A 7531-nucleotide genomic window follows, 5' to 3' on the forward strand; every position below is an offset into this window, starting at 1 on the left:
GAGGCAAGTTTATAGCTCTAAGATACTACATCAACAAATTGGAGAGATCTGATAGCAACAATTTAATGACACATCTAAACCTCCTTGAAAAAGAGCAGCAAAATAAACCCTAATCCAGTAGACGGAAAGAAATAATTAAAATTAAATCAGAACTAAATGAATTAGAATCCAAAAAACTATAGGAAGAATCAACAAAACAAAGAGTTGGTTCTTCGAAAAATTTAACAAAATTGACAGACCGTTAGACAATCTTATCAGAAAAAGGAGAGAATAAACTCAGAGAGGAGAATGGAAACATCACCACAGAAAAAACCAAGATTCAGAACATTTTAAGGGAATACTTCTCAAAACTTTATGCTAATAAGTTTTAGAACTTGGCAGAAATGGGCCTTTTCCTAGCAAATATTGACATGCCAAAACTAAACCAAGATGAGTTAAACCATCTTAACATGCCCATATCAAGCATTGAAATAGAAACAGCTATAAGAGACCTCCCAGCTAAGAAAAGTCCAGGACCAGATGGTTTTACAGGGAATTCTACAAGGCCTTGAAACCAGAGCCTACACCAATAGTCCTCCAACTCTTCAATGAAATTGAAAGAGAAAATTCACTACTGAACACATTCTATGAAGCCATCATAACCCTCATCCCAAAACCAGGCAGGGACTCATCAAAGAAAGAGAACTATAGACCCATTTCTTTGAAGAACATTGATGCATAACTTCTCAACAAAATTTTGGCCAATCAACTTCAACAATTCATCCAAAAAAATCATACACCATGAGAAAACAGGATTAATTTCAGGGATGCAAAAGTGGTTCAATATAAGAAAATCAATTAATATTGTTCATCACATCAACAGGAGCAAGGATAAGAACCACATGCTTATCTCAATCGATGCAGAAAAAGCATTCAACAAGATCAAACACCACTTTATGATGAAGGTTTTGGAAAAATTAGGAATCCATGGAACATTCCTCAATACAATAAAGGCTGTATATGACAAACATACAGCCAGCATTATACTTACTGGTGAAAAAAGAAAGTCATTTCCTCTTAACCCAGGAATAAGAAAAGGATGTCCACTCTCTCCACTTCTCTTCAGCCTAGTATTAGAATGCCTAGCTACAGCAATAAGACAAGATGGACACATAAAGGGGATCCAAATAGGGAAAGAAGAAATAAAAGTCTCCCTGTTTGCAGATGACATGATCTTGTACTTAAGAATCTCATAGACTCCACTCCCAAATTACTCAAGCTGAATCAAAACTTTGGCAAAGTATCAGGGTATAAAATTAACCCCCCCAAATCAATGGCTTTTCTGTATGCCAACAAGGAGAAAAATGGGGCTGAAATTAAGAAAGCAACTCCATTTGTAATAACCCCTCAAAAAATAAAATACCTAGGAATTAACTTAACCAAAGAAGTGTAGGACCTCTATGATGAAAACTTTAAAAACTTGAAAAAGGAAATCAAAACAGAACTTAGAAAATGCGAAAAACTCCCATGCTACTGGATAAGAAAGATTATCATTGTGAAAATGGCAATACTTTCCAAGGCTATCTACAAATTCAATGCGATACTTATCTAAAATACCTCAGTCTTCAAGGAAATAGAAGAGGCAAGCCAAAAATTCATATGGAACAATGAAAAACCCCGAATAGCAAAAACGCTCCTCAACGGAAAGAATACTGCTGGAGGAATATAAATACCAAATTTCAAAAGCTATGGTAATCAAAACAGCTTGGTACTGGCAAAAGAACAGACCTCAGGACCAATGGAATAGAATTGAAAACTCAGAAATGAACCTACAGACCTATAGCCATCTAGTCTTTGATAAGGGAGCTAAAAAAATAGAATGGAAGAAAGACAGCCTCTTCAGTAAATGGTGCTGGCAAAATTGGTTAACTACTTGTAGAAAAATATCTAGATCCTTATATATCACCCTGCATCAGAACCCACTCCAAATGGTCAAAGACCTTGGAATCAAAGCAGACACTCTGAAAACATTACAGGATGGAATAGGAGAAACCCTAGGTGTCCTTGGCTCAGGACGAAATTTTCTTGGTAGAGACCCAGAAACACAAAAAATCAAAAAAGGTTGGAAAATTGGGATTGCATGAAGTTGCAGAGCTTCTGCATGGCAAAGGACATAGCTAGCAAGACCAATAGAAAGCCCACGGATTGGGAGAAGATCTTCACTAGCCATACAATGGACAAGGGTCTTATATCTAAACTATACTTGGTACTCAAAAAATTAAATCCCCCAACAACAAATCCTCAAAGAAACAACTGTCCAATAAATAAGTGGGCTAATGACTTAAAGAGAAACTTCTCTGACGAAGAAAGAAGAATGGCCAATAGACACATGAAGAAATGCTCAACCTCCCTAGCCATAAAAGAAATGCAAATCAAAACAACATTGAGATACCACCTCACCCCAGTTAGAGTGGCAAAAATCAAGAACTCTAATAACAACAGATGCTGGAGGCTATGTGGACAGAAGGGAACCATACTTCATTGTTGATGGGAGTGTAAACTTGTTCAACGACCTCAGAAAGTATTATGGACGTTCCTCAAAGACTCCACATAGAGCTCCCCTATGACCCAGCAATCCCACTTTTGGGCATTTACCCAAACGTTTACAAACAAGACCACACTAAAGCTACCAGCACAACTATCTTTATTGCAGCATTATTTACCATAGCTAAGATCTGGAACCAACCCAGATGCCCCTCAGCAGATGAATGGATCAAGAAAATGTGGTATGTATACACAATGGAATTCTATGCCTCCATCAGAAAGAATGACATTGCCCCATTTGTTAGGAAATGGAAAGACTTGGGATAAATTATATTAAGTGAAGTAAGCCAAGCCCAAAGAAACATAGGTCCCATGATTTCCCTTATTTGCAATATCTAGTATATGTATGAGTCAAGCAGAAAAGATCAGATAAGGTGATGTTAGGAAAATGAACCCTAAGATATGTATTTTAAATGTTTTTTTTTCTTTCATGCATTTGTTTCTAATGCAATTATAAGATTATTTCTTTGTTGCTTTGTATGTCCCTCCCCCACAGTATAACCCATACTTTCACTGTATTTGATGTTGGTATAATTTGTGGAAGGGAAGGGGAAAAACCAGTCATTTAAATAAGGATACAGGTGGACCTGTTGCAACAACGAGAAATACAACGAGTTGTCATGTCAAAAACGAACTTTACAACTTTGCGGGGGGGGGGGGGGAGGGGGGGAAGGATTGTATGTGCGGGGGAGAGGTAGGATGGGAAGGGATGAGAAGGGTAAACAAAGTAGAAGGCTACAATGCTTGATAAGAAATGTACTCACTATCTTGCCGGTGTAATTGTAATCCCTCTCTACTGTATTTTCACAACTTAAAAAAAACTTTGTTCAGATGTTTTAATCATCAGAAATTTGAGCCAGGAATGGTAGCTCACATTTGTAAAGCTATCTGCTGGGTCTTGGCTGATACAGAGAGGATTATGATTTCATGTTAGCCCTGGAAACATTCAGAATATTGGATCTCAATCAAAATCTGAACCCAATGCATTGAATTTCTTATTTCATCTATTCAGAAAAGGTAAAAAGAAGGATTGTCGTCCATGCTGGCCTGGTCATAGACATAAAACCCTAGCGCAAAAGTGGCTAAAGTCGAGCCGGGCGCAGGTGTTTCTTGCCTGTAATCTTAGCTACGCTGGAGGTGAGATCTGAAGATCACAGATTAAAGCCAGCCCAGGCAGCACAATGAGACTCTTATCTCCAATAAACCACTAGAAAACGAGAAGTGGTACTGTGGCTCAAACAGTAGAGCCCTCCACTTGAGCTGAAGAGCTCAGGGACAACACCCAGGCACAGAATTCAAGTCACATAACCAACAGAAGACAAATGAGGGCTGGGAAGGTGGCTCAGTGGTAGAGCGCTTGCCTTGCATGCCTGAGTCCCTGGGTTCCATTCCTCAGCACCACATAAACAAAAAAAAAAAAAAAGCCGGAAGTGGCGCTGAGGCTCAAGTGGTAGAGCGCTAGCTTTGAGCTTAAGATCGGAGGGACAGCGCCCAGGCCCAGAGTTCAGGCCCCATGACTGGACCTCCGACCCACCCCCCAAAAAAAAGAAAAAAAATGACTAAAGCAAAATAAAAGCAGGTGTATGGCTCATCAGGTAGAGTACCTACCTAAAATCATGAGAATCTGAGTTTAAATTTTAGGATAGAATGGGAAAGGATGTGAAGGAATAGAAGGAAGAAAATAAAGAAGGGAGGAGTTATTCTGTATATTGTACTTGCCTAGCTATTTCATTAAGGTGGCTTCTCATTCCTTTTTCTTCTTTGATCTTCTTTTTTTTTTGGTCGGTTGTGGGGCTTGAACTCAGGTCCTGGATCCTGTGCCTGATCTTTTGTGCTCATGGCTAGTACTCTACCGCTTTGAGTTACATTGTCACTTATCGTTTTCAGTGGTTAATTGGAAATAAGAATCTCATAGATTTTACTGCCCAGGCTAGTGTTGAATCTTGATCCTCAGATCTCAGCCTTCTGACTAGCTACAATTACAGGTATGAGACTTTGGCTCTGGTCACCCATTTGTTTTCTTTCTTTTTATTTTTTGTAAGTCATGGGACTTGAACTCTAGGTGTTGTCCCTGACCTCTTCAGGACAAATGAAGTGCTCTACCACTTGAGCCAGAGCCCACTTCTGGTTTTCTGGTGGTTAATTGAGGATAAGAATCTCATGAGCTTTCATACCTGGGCTGGCTTTGAACTGCAATCCTCAGATCTCAGCCTCTTGAGTAGTTAGGATTACATGTATAAGCCACCTGCACCCAACTTCCTCATTTATTCTCTCATGGTGAGTTCTAGCTGATTTCTCTACTCTTGTAGTTCCTAGCAACTACAAAGTAGGCATAGAAGTACCTCATCCTTTACAGTAGTCCTTAGGATCAAGTGACTACTGAGTGCAGGAAAGGAGATGAGGCCAATATAAAATACAATGCTGTCTATCTATCTATCTATCTATCTATCTATCTATCTATCTATCTATCTATCTATCTATCTATCTATCTATCTATCTATCTATCTATCTATCTATCTGTCTATTTAGTTAGTTATCCACGGTAGAGCACTAACACAGTCCTCCACTACCACAAATTATGCACTCAAATTTCTCACATTTGATGTAATCACAGGAGTCAGCACATCTGGAATGTAATAGATAAGTCTTTCCATCAGAAAACCACTTTCATGATCGTGGTATCTCCCCTGCCAGGTAAGTAACAATGCTGACTTGATATTTTAAAAACTAACAAACACATGAGAGTAGTTCACATTTGTAATCCTAGCTACTCAGAATGCTGACATCTGAGGATTAAACTTTAAATACTAGATAAATTTTGCTGAATTTTGATTAAAGCTCCTTTGGTGTTTTTAATTGTAGTTTTTATTTATTTTCTTATTTTAATGTTTCTTACTGTGACTACCAAAAAGCTGAGTGACTTACGTGGCTTGTATTCCTGTATTACATTGGAGGTGCTCTAAGACTTCATCAGAGGCCAAACTTGTTCTACTCAGCTGAGTAGCCAGCCACAAAGCTGTAAGTGACAATACCTACAGTAAGCAAAATTACATAAAATTAAAAATTCAGACACACAGTTACACTAGCCATATTTCAAATAAAAATAGAATTCAAGTTTCAGTGAATGTTAGTAAAGTTTTAATGAATTCATTCTATCTATGTCCCCTGTGACACTGCCACAGAAGAATGGAATACTTAAAGAATATCATGTAGTTCCCAAGGCATGGAGGTAGTTACTCTCTTCCTTTACAGAAAATGTTTGCCTGGCCATGTACCCTAGTGAATATCATTTATTATGCAGAGCTACCCACTTTTCTATATGCAGTTATGTCTCACTCTCCTTTTCTCCCTCCCTCTCTCTTCCCTCACCCAATCCCTCCCTTTCCTTGTTTTAGGGATCAAAACTCATGCATGGTAAGCTGCTAAGCTGAATCCCAGCCCTGTGTATGATTTTGTGTTTGGGGAGGGGGTACTTTTTCAGGGCTTGAACTTTGGCCCTGGACACTATCTCTAAAATTTTGTGCTCAAGGCTAGTGCTCTGCCACTTTAACCACAGGTCCTGTTCTGTCTTTTTGGTGGTTACTTAGAGATAATGTCTCATTGGCTTTCCCTCTTCTGCTGGATTCCAACCATGATCTCATCAGCTTATTATTACAGGATGCGAATTGTCATCTACCTTACTTTTTTTTTTAAGTTTTCAAGTATCTTCTTTTAAATTAAAAAAGAACAAGTATGGGAAACTTCTCAGAGAGGTAAACAACTCAAAACTATATAGGGTTACATATCTCTGTATCATCACAAAATTGCTGAGTAGTTCTATTACTAACATTTTATGAGGTGAATTTTCAGCACTAACACTAATAATGTTAAGTAATTGGAAAAATGATATTACTTTGTTTTTCGGTACCCAAGTCATATACTTTATTCTGTGTCTTAGCTTGAGAAAATCTGATTCATTTTCTAGAATGATTCCTATGAATCATAAAAATAATGACAGAGCTAGTTCAGTCAATGATTTAGAGTTCTAAAACAAACTTGCAAGATACTTTGTATTTTAATTCATACAGTATAGTGATTTTGTCTAAAGCATGCCTTACTGACACACATCACTAGAAAAGTCAGTTTGGAAAATCGGTCTATACTCAAATCTTGTCAAATTAAGAACACATTTGAATAGTGATGATATATGTCCAAGCAATAACTTGAAATAATTATCATTGAGTGTCTTGACAGGTACAATTAGCTTCTTCGATTTCTAATTGTCATAATATTTATACTTCAGTAATGCTACAGCATTGTTAGACAATTTTGAAATGGCTGCATCAAGGGACAGATAAGAAAAATAATCTTAAACCAGCAGGTAGTGGCTCTCGTCTGTAATCCTAGCTCCTCAGGAGGCTGATATCTGAGGATCGCAGTTAAAAGCTAGCACAGGCAGGAAAATTCATGGATCTTTTATCTCCAATAAACCACTAAGAAAACTAGAAATGGTACTGTGGCTCAAGTAGTAAAGCACTAACCTTGATCTGAAGAGTTCAAGTCAGACAGAGTTCAAGTCCCTCGACTGACAAAAATAAATAAATAAATAAATGAAATCCCACACTGGCCAGATGAATGAGAACTGACAATGTTTTCTAGGTAAGGTATATTTAGTGCTAGTTTTTCTATATTTTGTCTTACCTCATATATTAAGTGCTTTTTTTTGCAATGAACTGAAGAAGGTTCTTAAGTGACATTTTTCTATGAATAACTGAGTTTATAATAAAGTTATTTTGTAAAATATTGTCTATTTTCCACTATTTCTTTTTATCATTTAAATCTCCCTCTTTGTTCTGCACCATCTTCCACTTCCACAGGTTTCCAGGGTATATCATAAGAAGACTGTGTACACATTATTCTGGGGTCCACCACTGCCACCCATCTCATTAGGTAACGATATGCACCATTT

The 7531-nt window shown here is 37.7% G+C and overlaps 1 non-coding gene across 1 annotated transcript; it reads right to left on the reverse strand.

Annotated features, from left to right (window-relative positions):
• Positions 1–5121: 5121 nt before the first annotated feature.
• Positions 5122–5285, reverse strand: LOC138814731 (U1 spliceosomal RNA). Its single transcript, XR_011368066.1, has one exon. It is a non-coding gene; the product is annotated as a U1 spliceosomal RNA (small nuclear RNA).
• Between the last annotated feature and the right edge of the window lie 2246 nt (positions 5286–7531).

The sequence above is a fragment of the Dipodomys merriami genome, unplaced genomic scaffold (genome assembly GCF_024711535.1).
Source record: "Dipodomys merriami isolate MVZ:Mamm:240054 unplaced genomic scaffold, mDipMer1.0.p SCAF_1065, whole genome shotgun sequence".
NCBI classification, from domain to species: domain Eukaryota; kingdom Metazoa; phylum Chordata; class Mammalia; order Rodentia; family Heteromyidae; genus Dipodomys; species Dipodomys merriami.